The sequence below is a fragment of the Callithrix jacchus genome, chromosome 20 (genome assembly GCF_049354715.1).
Source record: "Callithrix jacchus isolate 240 chromosome 20, calJac240_pri, whole genome shotgun sequence".
NCBI classification, from domain to species: Eukaryota; Metazoa; Chordata; class Mammalia; order Primates; family Cebidae; genus Callithrix; species Callithrix jacchus.
Window position 1 is genome coordinate 28,725,300 of NC_133521.1, and position 13,033 is coordinate 28,738,332.

A 13,033-nucleotide genomic window follows, 5' to 3' on the forward strand; every position below is an offset into this window, starting at 1 on the left:
TCACTCTGTCGCCCAGGCTGGGGTGCAATATAGCACGATCTCAGCTCACTGCAATCTCCGCCTCCCAGGCTCAAGCAATTCTGCCTCAGCCTCCAGGGTAGTTGGGGTTACAGGTGCACACCACCATGCCCGGCTAATTTTTTGTATTTTTAATAGAAATGGGGTTTCATTGTGTTAGCCAGGATGGTCTTGATCTCCTGACCTCAGGTGATCTGCCTACCTCGGCCTCCCAAAGTGCTGGGATTACAGGTGTGAGCCACCGCGCCCAGCCAAGTTTGCCTAAACTTTATAAATAAATACTAGTTTTTCTTGCTCACAAAGAGAACATATATCATCCAACACCTCATATTTAACAATGTCCATCATCAAAAAGCCCAGGTTATGCGTTTTTGTTTTTGTTTTTTTATTTATGTTTTTCAGAGACAGGATCTCGCCCTTTCACCCAGGCTGGAGTACAGTGGCATGATCATGGCTCACTGCAGACTGGAACTCCTGGACATAAGTGATTCTCCCACCTCAGCCTCCTAAGTAGCTGGGACTACAGGCACACGCCATCACGCCTGGCTAATTTTTTTATTTTTATGTATTTTTCAGTAGAGACATGGTCTGGCTATGTTGCTCAGGCTTCAGGCTATGGTTTAAGACAAAAGGAAACTATTGTGTTTTGAAGGTCGAATTTATCTAACCGTCTAGCATTTCTACTTCCGAGTTCATCCCCATCATACCTGTGTTGGGTGGATGGCATGATCCCCTTTAACAATGAAGAAAACAGGCTTAAAAAGGTAAAAGTAGTACCTTGAGTCATGTCAGCATCTCCCCATACACCATCACACTGTACTGCCATGAGCAAAGCAGCATGGCTTATCCTACCATGGAATATAGCAGACGGTCACTGATGTCACCCTCAACCTGTTCTCTTCCAAGAAAAACAATTCCAGTTCACTTCCCAACCTCACTTTGCACCCTAGGATGTTTTACTACTTCTATTAATAAGAGACTTAAGAACTAGTACTACCAGCCAGGCGTGGTAACTCATGCCTGTAATCCCAGCACTTCTGGGAGGCCAAGGTAGATGGATGGCTTGAGCCCAGAAGTTCGAGACCAGTCTGGACAACATGGCAAAACTTCATATCTACAAAAAATAAAAAATTTAGCTGGGCTTGGTGGCGGCCCCTGTAGTCCCAGCTACTCAGGAAGCTGAGGTGAGAGGATTGCTTAAGCCTAGGAGGTCAAGTTAGCAGTCAGCTGAGATTGTGGCACTGCACTCTAGCCTGGCAATAGAGTAAAACACTGTCTCAAAAAAAGAAGACAAGAATTTTAAAAACTAGTACCACCATGTTCATCGGTTTTCCCAAGGCATAACTCAAGAGGAGAATAACGTTGCAATTTCAACAAGCCATTCTCCCATCCATGCTTTCTATCCATTTATCGTCTGTCTTAGCAGGCTGCATTGGGATTTGTATTAGCTGATCCTCCATGGTCCATATGCCTTTCAAAAGATCATTTTTTATCTATACACTTTGTTTTCCTCCTCCTGTTTTTCTCTCTCTTAAATTCAAACTCTAGTGGGAAACTCTGGAATTCTTCCACTTCAGTAACCTCCTTTTCATCAGTGGCACTCCTAGCCTGGTTATACCTCACCTGTAGATAAAGAAGTCTAATTTCTTCCTCCTTCCTGAGATAGGTTGAAACTTTGGCTCACTGTAGCCTCTGCCTCCCAGGTTCAAACGGTTCTACCACCTCAGCCTCCTGAGTAGCTGGGACCACAGGCTCGTGCACCACACCTGGCTAACTTTTGTTTTTTTTTGTTTTTTGTTCTATTTTTTGAGACAGAGTCTCACTCCGTCGCCCAGGCTGGAGTGCAATGGCACGATCTCAGCTCACTGCCACCTCTGCCTCCCGGGATCTAGCAGCCGAGCTATTGATAGTTAGAATACTAAACCTCTTCCAGAACACATTTATTACCTTCTTTTTATCTTTGTTCAACTGTCTTGGACTTGCAAGACCTGTTCTATCTACTTTTCAATTCATTCTGGATTGGTTTCAAGAACCAATCGGCCTCACTCAGCTGTCAGTGGGAGGTTGGTGCCGTCCCAGAAATCAGTGACAGTGTCACCTCTCATGGCTCTTGGTTCTAGAAAGTCTGTGTCTATGCGTCACCGCAATCCACCTCCACGACTGAATGGAAATGCAGCTGCATGTGAAACAGACGAGAAATTCATCATAAGTGGAAAACTCAGTCATCAATAAGCGGCTCTGCAGGCCTTTCAGTTAGGGACCAACCACAGAACTGGCTCTCCATCAACAATCAAACAGTCTTTAGCTGTGATCAGCCACTTCCATCACCTCTGAGACTGGCAGGTTTCCAATAAAGCCAATAGTCCCCTCCCCCCAGGGTAAGGTCCTCAGCGGGAGGCCACCATTGTCTTTTAGCCCAGCAATTTGACAACAATGTTAGCTGACACTCTATTAGCCAGCAGCTACACCCTGACCTCTGACCCTGACATTGGCCCCTGGCATTGGACCCTGACATTGGCTACACCCTGACCCCTGACTCTGATCATTTGAGATGGCCCGCCCTGCTGGTTAGCTCAAGAGAAGGCTGGCCAGGATGGAGCAGGGCTGTCTGGTCAGCTCCCCCAACAGGAGGCTTAGGCTTGAAGTACAGACACAAGCCGAGTTGAACCTAAGATGGCAAAGGTGAAAGTTCAGAAGAATGTCCATCAGCAGCCTGTCACCGCAGGACGATGTGCAAACCATGGGGGCTTTCAGCACTGGGGTGGCTGTTGTCACCAGACAGCTCTGCTCCTTAATGGAAAAGACATATCAAAATATGGCTTACAAAATACAAAGTAGTGGACTGAAATGTACATTATATGAGGGTGTTAGATTGCAATGTACTTTACAGTGGGGGAATTAGATTGAAGTCTTATGCCAGGGTATTTAGGTTGAAATATGGATTATCCCAGGAATGTTAGCCTGAGATGGGCTTTATAACACAGTTGTTAAATTAAGATGTGCTCTTCAGTGCAGGCATTAGCCGGAGATGTGCGTTATAGCCAAGTTGTTAGGGGAAGATGTAGATTCCACTCAGCGGGGAAGGGTGGGCAGGAGAGAGGAAAAACACTTTGGGTTGAATATTATTCTAGGTTAGGGAATGTCTTCTGCATTCGATGGATTTCAGGGGTCTGGATATATGGGGCAGGACAGAGTGTGGCATCTGACATTCCTTCCTTTCTCCTTTCTCTCCAGCCAATCTGCCACTTTCCCCACTTTTCCTGTTAGGGACTTAAAGGCTTCCCCCATCAATAAAAACATTAGCTCACTAAACAGTCTGATGGCTTTTCCTTCCCTGGCTTAACCCTTCGGGAGCTGGGGTTTCCTTTGGATTTGTAAAGATATTGATTCCAGATAATGTTTGCCTTTCTAACTCTCTCTTCCTTAGACTTGATGGATAGGTTCAGGGCTGCATCTCGGCAGCCAACTCACCGCAGCTACCCAGGGAAAGAGGAATGGAAAACGACGCAAGTGTTCAGTAGTTAACACCATTTGAATCCTTTCCCTGGGATGGACAGGCAGAAAGTCAGTGGACGGGAGAAACTCGAGGGCTCACAGTCACAGTCAGTGAGCATAGGATTTCACTTTCAGTTTCCCTCATCCTTGCCCTGATCCCGCTACCAATATTTCTTTAGTTCGACTGAAGAGTGTTTTATGATTTTTAATTAATATCAGATGCCGTCTTGAGGTTGGCTACCCTGAGTTGCATTTTTTAAAACTCGTTTCGCAGTTCAAGAATGTGCTTTTCTGGGCCGGGCACGGTGGCTCTGGCCTGTAATCCCAGCACTTTGGAAGGCTGAGGTGGGTGGATCATGAGGTCAGGAGATCAAGACCATCCTGGCTATCATGGTGAAACCCCATCTCTGCCGAAAATACAAAAAATTAGCCAGATGTGGCGGATGCCTGTAATCCCAGCTACTCAGGAGGCTGGGGCAGGAGAATCGCTTGAATCTGGGAGGCGGGTTGCAGCGAGATCACGCCCCTGCAACTGCATTCCAGCCTGGGCAACAGAGTGAGACTCCATCTCAAAAAAAAAATAACACAAGAATGTGCTTTCCTACCACCTAGGCAACGTAAGTGAATACAGGTAACTGTGTCACTTGCTTATGATACTGGCTGATGAGGGGATGACTTGAATAAGCCCTCACCCTAGAAACAAATTTCATCCAAGGAAAATAAGTAAAAAGCAATGGGAGAATCATCTCGTTCATTAACCACTCGGACTATAAAGATTTGTCAAACGTCTCCCCAACAATGTTTTTGTCCTTTCTTTTCTTCTCCAGCTCAGAAGATATAAGTTACAGCCCCCGGAAGTCAAGCCTAGCCCCACTGGATGATGTCCAGCTTTGCCGGAGTTAGAGAGGTGAGTTCCAGCTTTCTCGTTTCTCAATGAAAGAAAATGTTATACCAGGTGGGTTAACGTAGTCCAAAAAGACTAACCAGCCAGACGAGGATGCTGAACAAAACCAAACAGTTCAAAGGAAATTGTAGTGTTACTAGACACCTCCGCAGTGAGCCTGAGCTTTCAAGAAAGAGACAAGCAGGCATTTCTGTCTGCATTTTCCAGGTCGTATTTCTCTAGTTAGCAAAGTGGGTTTGCTGCAAGACAATAGCATTTACCTTCCCTGGCTGAGCTTTCTGTGGGCAAAACACAATGAATATGACAGAAATATGCTGTCCGGGTGAAGGGGGAAAAAAAGCAATTTCACCCACCCTACTATGTCTCTGCCAATGTCATCTTTGTCAATGTTCCCACTTCTCTTCTCTGAGCATTTCTTGGTGAAGCTTTCGTTAGAAGTTAACCTTATTCTCCAGCCTGGTGAGTTCCCTTCTCTTCTCCGGGTCCTTCCTGCCTCATTTTCTAACGTCATGCTCTCCTTAAAAATAGGCTATGAGAGCTATTTCTAACCTCCATCAAGGGATCCGTCCAACCAGACTCCCACGGGATGTGAGAATGCGCTCAAACTGATCCCAAAGAAGAAAGGGGACAAACAAGGTTGGCTTATTCCCAGACTCAGTTTAAAAAAAAAAAAAAAAAAAAGTCTTTTGGGTCAAGTGAGATATTTGAGTCCCCTCCCTAGAAGGGAAATAGCAATATGGTTCTCCTTAAACACCACCTAAAACCCTACCCCAAAGAAGAGACCAAATCGTATCCTGGCAGAATCACAGCAGCCTGGGGATTAGAAGCAGCTTTGGAGTCTGTTCCACCCCCATCATCTAATTGCTTTGTGAATATCGGCCATTCGCTGGGCCTTTCTGGACATCAGTTTCTCCATCCATGAAATGGACATAGTAGTATCTGACCTATAAGGATATTATGACTGTCAGACAGGCTAGTGCATATAAAATGCTTAATCTCGTGCCTATAATCACTCAATGAATAGTAGCTGTTAACTTTATCATTTTATGATCATACCAACTGGTAGCTGGAGTGCCGTGCCAATTCCCGCCCGCGCCTGTGGCATTGACTTACCACATCTCACATTACCCCTCACGCACTCATTAACACATCTGGTTTAAAAACACAATGTATCTCTTAGCCTCACTCCTTTAAGTGATTATTGTTTGTAAGGATTTTCTCTGTACAGGAAGAAGGGTAGCCCTGCCACTGAGAGGAGAAACAGATTGCAAGGGCCTCACTAATGGAATATAATCCCCCCTCTGTACTCACTGGTAACTAGCCATGATTGTATTTCAAAGGTAACAGTTCTTCTCTACGGTGGGTATTGGTGTGCAGTCAGTAAATAGGACCTAATGTGATCCGACAGTCCTGATTTCTCTGGGTATATATTAAAACAACATGCCCATTGCTGATGGCTCAGAGGTCCTGACCTTTAACAACGACTTATGACGTAAGGCAACCTGCCCAGGAGAGCAGGCAGGGCAGAAGGCCAGAGGAACAAGGTCATCGGCTAATGAAGTGGTCAGCATTGAGTTTCTGTCACTCAGCTGGTTAAGAGGAAACCGAGAGGGAAGTACAAGAAAATGGGGACATTTAAGGAACAAAGGAGGGACCATGCTTGAGTTAATGCTCTGAAGGTGGATGATACTGTCAGAAGGAAGGGTGATGACGGGCCGCCCGTCTGAGCCTTCATCCTGGCCTTGTTCAGTGTTACCTGCCCAACACAGGCTGGTTGAAAGAGCATCTGCAAGAAGCCAACTCAATATAAATCCTGAGTTAGAAGGAAAATAAACAGGTCCTAAACCACCCTTCTGTTTGTTGTAAATCTGCTCCAGACACAGAGTCAGGAAAGAGATCAAGCCTACATGCTGGAAAGTGGCTTCCAAACCTATTCTTTCTCTACATGGGCAGACTACCTCCTGAGCCTCATGTCAGAATCTGAAAAACTGGAGTGAGATTATGGCACCTACCTCCAAGGGAGGGTGGTACGATTAAATGAGAAATTTTATTCAGCTGAGCATGATGTGATGCCTTATGCCTATAATCCCAACACTTTGGGAGGCAGAGGCAGGAGGATCACTTGAGCCCAGGAGTTTGACACTAGCCTGGGTAACATAGCAAGACCCTGTCTCTACCAAAAATTTATAAATTAGCCTGACGCAGTGGAGCACAACTGTAGTCCCTGCTACTCAGGAGGCTGAGATGGGAGTATCCCTTGAGCCCAGGAGTTCGAGGCTATAATGAGCTATGACGGAGCCACCGCGCTCCAGCCTGGGTGACAGAGCGAGACCCTGTCTCTGACACAAAAAAATTAATTAAAGAGATTAGCACAGCCCTTGGCACAAAGCGATCAGTCAAATGTCAGCAATTACTTTTGTCATTCCACGCGCTCTAAAAATCTCAGAAAGTGTGTGAGCTTTTTTAAATGGGTAATACATTGTCTATTTCAGAGTGAGGCAGTTCCGTGAGTTTCACTGTTACCATCTCTAATGCATTTCTACTGGTGGAGAACTTTGAATTTCTGAACCATTCACCCAGTCAGCAAACATCTATTGAAAACTACGGTATTAGGGCAGAGGTGTGGTATTATATTGAATCAGAAATATTCTTGACTTTATTTCACAGCCCCTCTGGGGAGGCAGAAACCTCAAGATGTAGAGTGTAAGTGGCAGCATATTACAAGAATATGCTACAGAGTGGAGTGACCAGCTGCTCTTGAGAAGGCTAGGGAGAAGTCAAAGAGAGCTTGACTTCAATGGGAGCTTCTTAGCTCTTCTATCACTTGATCCTCTAAATGATGACTTGGGAAGTGTAAGGTCAAGATTTCTCTCCCCATTCGTGTTTTTTTGTTGTTGTTTGTTTTAGGGACAGAGTCTCACTTTGTTACCCAGGCTGGAGTGCAGTGGCACAATCTCAGCTCACTGCCTCTCGGGTTCAACCTCTGCCTCTTGGGTTCAATTGACTCTCATGCCTCAGCCTCCGGAGTAGCTGGGATTATAGGCACATGCCACCATGTCTGGCTACCTTTTATATTTTTAGTAGTAATGGGGTTTCACCATTTTGGCCAGGCTGGTCTTAAACTGACCTCAAGTGATCCATCCATCAAGGCCTCCCAAAGTGCTGGGATTACAAGTATGAGCCACCACGCCCAGCCTCCCCATTCATTTTAGGTATGAAAAGGTTAAGACCTAGTCAGGTTAACCCTTGCCTTTGTTTGCCACAGTTAATAGTAGAATGGAAACCCTTAGCCCAACCTCAGGCTTCCCTGAGATCACCCTTTCAGCAGATCAGGATGAATCGGGACCAGTGATGGCCATCGGAGGTTCAAAAATATTCCTCTTAATGAGCATTTGATCACAGCCAGTTATAATCCAACTCTTGAACATCCCTATGCAAAAAGACACAGATGGTTTCAGTTTCATTTCCTGAGTTATTAAAAAGGTTATTTTATTTTAAACCTTTTTTTTGAGACAGGGTTTCAGTCTCTCTCCCAGGATGGAGTGTAGTTACACAATCATAGCTTACTGCAGCCTCAAACTTAAGCAATCCTCCCACCTCAGCCTCCCAGGTAGCTGGGAATATAGGCATGTGCCATCATGCCCAGCTTATTTTTTAATTATTTGTTGATATAGGGTCTCACTATGTTACTGAAGCTGGTCTCAAGCTCCTGGCCTCAAGCCATTCTCCCACCGTGGCCTCCCAAAGTGCTGAGGTTACAGGTGTGAGCCGCCGTGGCTGGCTCCATCTCACTTCTGAAAGTGAAGCACTGGGAATTCGTGAGAGAAGCACTGGGCAGAGAAATTGAGAACCAGTATGCTAGCCTCAGCAGTACCATGGTCTTCCTCAAACCCCGTAGCTACTGATGCCTCTGGTCCTGAGGTTAGGAGGCTTGTCTTCATATTCCCTACCCACCTCTGCCTCACAAAGATGATACAAGGGTGAACTGAAAGCATTGATCCAAGGAAGCTCTCTGAATGTTTAGTAGGGAGCATAAAGTTTCAATGGAAATGATTATCAAATTAGACTGTCGTAGCCTGGAAATAGAAGTTGGAGCCTCACCAGGGCTGCCAACTCCCTGTTCCCATCATGACCCAGCCAAAGCTCTTTCCCAGGATTCCATGCCTTGGGAAATTTTTGGGTTTGGAGACTTGAGGAGAAGGGCACAATGACTCACATACCATTAACCAAGGCTGTTTTGTTTTGTTTTTTTCTCAAATATAGACCTAGCTTTAAGCTTTATTTTTCTAATTAAAAGATAATGTACAATGTCTTAAGAAATTCAAGCAATTTATCAAAGCATAAAAATTAAAATAACCAAAAACTCCACCACCCAGAAGTAAACACACTTAACCCAGACTTCATCCTATCAGATGTCACCTATGCATACACATAATACGTCTGTTTTATTTCACATCCGTGGCATCATAATATACATGCTGTCTGCAGCAATATACCATGTCAGTGGGTTATAGATTTTCAATAATTTTTGATGATTTTCCAGAATTTATTTGCAATGACGGCATTGAATTCCAGTGTTGGACATACCACTGTTGATTTAGCTAACTCCCTATTAATGAGCAGTGATGTTGTAAACAACGATGTGATAGACATCTTTGTTCTTGGTAAATCTGTCTTGTTGTCTCATTAGGATAAATTCCTATAAGGAGGAATTGCTGGAAGTGCTGTCCCCTTCAACCAAATGTTGAAAAGAATTCACATGGTGTAGTAAGAGAATAAAAGGGCAATGACCAGGCTGGGCACAGTAGCTCACACCTGTAATCCCAGCACTTTGGGAGGTCGAGGCAGGAGGATTGCCTGAGCCTAGGAGTTTGAGACCAGCCTGGGCAACATAGTGAGACTCTGTCTCTACAAAAAAGTTTTTAAAAATTAGCCAGGCATAGTGGTATGCACCTTTGGTCCCAACTACTTGGGAGGCTGAGGTGAGAGGATCGTGTAAGTCCAGGGAGTCCAGGCAGCAGTGAGCATGATCAGGCCACTGTACTCCAGCCTGGGCGAGAGTGAGACCCTATCAGAAAAAAAAAAAAAAAAAAAAAAAAGAAAAAACAGGTTGGGAGCAATGACCAGCCATGCTGAATAGTCCCATCAACCCTCGTGACCTATAACAACTGCAACCACATTCATTCACATTCATTCATTGGTGGGGATTGAAGGGTAAGAGAAGGGGATCTTTCATATCCCTGGGGTTAAGCATCATGCCATCATGCCATCATGCCATGATATTCTTTTTTTTTTGAGATGGAGTCTCACTGTGTTGCCAGGCTGGAGTGCAGTGGCCTGATCATGCTCACTGCAGCCTCCTCCTCCCAGGTTCAAGTGATTCTTCTACCTCAGCCCCCTGAGTAGCTGGGACTACAAATACATGCTACCATGCCCAGCTAATTTTTATATTTTTAGTAGAGACAGGGTTTCACCATGTTGGCCAGGATGGTCTCAATCTCTTGACCTCATAATCCGCCTGCCTCAGCCTCCCAAAGTGCTAGGATTACAGGCATGAGCCACTACACCCAGCCATGCCATGATACTCTAGAACTAGACATTTGTTTTCTTTCACTCTCTGCCTCCTACTTTTCTTGCCCTGGCCTTCGGAGCCCTGGCACATCTCACAGTTCTCTCTGAAACTGGCAGAGCCAGTCTTCATCCCTGATCCCTCTGGCCATCAGCGGGTGGATTCCATCTCCTCTTGAATGAGTTTTCTTCCTGGTTGCTTTTCTCTCTACAGGGCCCAAATGTTGATTAACTCCTTTGGGTAAAAGTAGGCACTGGGGCCAGCCAAGCAGTGAGTGGAGTTGGGTGATTACATTGCGATGTTTTAATTTGTCTTCAGACAAATTCTCATAAGCTTTCACGAGAAAATCTCCCATTAGATGTAGTCATTTAATTTAAGAACAGTTGGGAGAGGAAGATGAGCTAAGATGACAGATGGAGGAATGCAGATGTATGTCTTAGAGGGACTCAGAAGCACTCTGAGGATTTGGCATCCAGTGAAACACAATGTCGGCTTCTACTGATTGTGCCCATGGACTTGAGAAATTGTCAAGAAATCATTAGAATACAGGGATTTTCTCCGATAACAAGCAGGTTTCATTATTTCCTTCTGTCTGTAAAGTCATAACAAGGTCAACTAAAGAACTGGATACTCCCCACCCCCAACACCCTAAATCTAGCAAGTACAAAAAAAAATTTCGAGTAGCCTTATAGGAAGGCAAAACCAAACAGAAACACTATAACAAGGCTGCTGTTTGAGATAAGTTCCCTTTGGTCATACTGCCACAAGGATAATTGTTTTTAATTCCATGCTTTGTCTGGCTTCCTTCATACAGATTTCCCGAACATCCTAATTTGGTGTTTTTATCATTCAACATCTATTATTGTTTTAGGACCACGGTTATTATTTTAATTATAATTTAAAGCTACCCAGTATACCCAGAGGTCACTGGGCACCTAAAAGAAATAAATAAAAACAACTTGCCATTTTTAAAAGCAGCATGTTTATTTGCAAGTCCCACGAGCCACTCAACCAAGACATCATAAAACCTTCAAATAAACTAAAACGGAAACAAAATAAAATGTTCGTTCTTAATCTCCTTAGAAGGCAAGCAGGAGAAAGTTGCAGCTAGCTGAACGCTGGCATGAGAACTCTGAGGGCGATTTTATTACTGCGTCCAGGAGCTGAAGTGTGTATCTCAACATCTACATTCCATACTCCCAGCTGCAGTGGGTTTACAGTTCCTGAGCTTTGATGTAAAGTTTTAGTCAATGAGAAGTCAGTATAGCAACAATTCTGGTGCAGAAAAGAAAGGGGTAGATGAGAGGCTTACAAACGCCTACCCACTGTCTACTTTATCCAGACAGCACTGGCTAGCTCTCTGCAGTGTAGGTACTTACGAAGCAGTATTGATCTCATCAGCTCTGATATTTTAAAATGTAGAATTGCTGAAATATCAAAGTCTAGTGATTTTACATTTAGAAGGCAAAAGAAATTTCAAGACAGTTCTATAATATCCCTACATGTGAGTTTCCATAACAGAAAACAGTAAAATCATTTTCAAATCATTTACTGCTAGCATTTTCCATGTAATCAAAGCTGTTATGGTTTGTTAAGCAACAGAATTATCTAGTGGGCAAGAGGCTTATGCTGCTCCAAGACCTGCTGGCTACACAATATGCAAATCAACGAGTACTGTAGAAGCCATCAGATAAATATAGTCAGGATCTCCAGTGGAAAGCATCTCTTCCCTCCACCCCCAGAATTGTCTTATTTGACCATTACTTTTTTTTTTTTTTTTTTTTGAGACGGAGTCTCCCTCTGTCACCCAGCCTGTAGGGCAGTGGTGCAGTCTCGGCTTACTGCAACCTCTGCCTCCCGGGTTCATGTGATCCTCCCACCTCAGTCTCCCAAGTAGCTGGAACTACAGGCATGCACCACCATGCCCAGCTAATTTTTGTATTTTTAGTAGAGACTGGGTTTCACCATGTTGGCCAGTCTGGTCTCAAACTCCTGACCTCAAGTGATCTGCCTGCCTCGGCCTTCCAAAGTGTTGGCATTACAGGCATGAACCACTGCGCCCACTGGCCATTACTAATGGCAAAAACTGCAATTACTTTTGCACCAACCTAATAGATTGTTTAGAATGACTCTCTTTAGGAATCAAAGAACTGTACTGTCAAGTTTGGGTCACCCCAAATTTCAAAAACAAGGTAGAAGAATGATGTCCTCAGAGTGACAAAAATGGAGTCCCAGAGATCTCCTTCCTTACTATGGAAGACATAAGAATAAAAGAAGGAAAAGAAAAAGGAAAGGAAAGGAGCTCATTAATACCCAAGGTGGCAAACTCACGTGGCACCATGGCTCAAGCAAAGAACAGATATAAATCAAGTGAGCCTAGTATAAGGCAGTAGGAGGAGGTAGGGGCTGTGGAAGCCATGCCCAGCCTAAAAGGCAGCTGCTACTCAACTCCAGCTGAAGTTTCCCAAGCCCAGTGTAACCAAAGCTTTCAATTAAGAGAAGCTGGAACTATTTTTTTAACCTGAAATATCTCAAATGTTGCATGTTGGCAATCAATTTAACTCAAACATCCGCACATAGAATAGTGCCTTATTTGGTATGTTAAAAGACATCCACATACAACGTGCAGTTCATGGGTCGTAAGTTTGCAGCCTCTAAGAGAGAGAAGTGAGCAACTGGAAGCTAAAACTGACAGCAGAGTCTGAAGCTTGAAATGGATCATTTACATGGAAGAGTTCTTCCATTCTCTGTCCTTGGATAAGGGACAGTCCCCTCAGGACTTTGTACTAACTCCCATCTATGAATGAAATCATTTTTCTCTTCCCTTCTATCCAATGTCCTGGAACCTCAAATAACATTTAGTCTACTCCATCTGTTCTTTCTGATTCTGTTTGTACATATTGCGCTGGTGAATGAACTCCATGTGTACTGAGCTACACAAGAGTTTGTGATCTCTTAGCCTTCTGAGATGGAGAGATGCATAGAAAGTGTTCATAGAAAGTGGAAAGTTGTTTTGCAAGATTTCTCAGATAAGCTATAATACAATT

General features: G+C 44.2%; 1 protein-coding gene across 37 annotated transcripts in view; it reads left to right on the top strand.

The window, feature by feature from the left end:
• Window positions 1-13,033, top strand: part of ZFHX3 (zinc finger homeobox 3) — a 1,555,416-nt gene that overhangs the window by 1,168,610 nt on the left and 373,773 nt on the right. For all 37 annotated transcript variants that reach the window (XM_054248756.2, XM_054248766.2, XM_054248759.2 and 34 more), the window contains one exon: window positions 4,341-4,420. The gene's annotated coding sequence lies outside the window, so the exon portion shown is untranslated. The remainder of the gene's footprint in view (window positions 1-4,340; window positions 4,421-13,033) is intronic.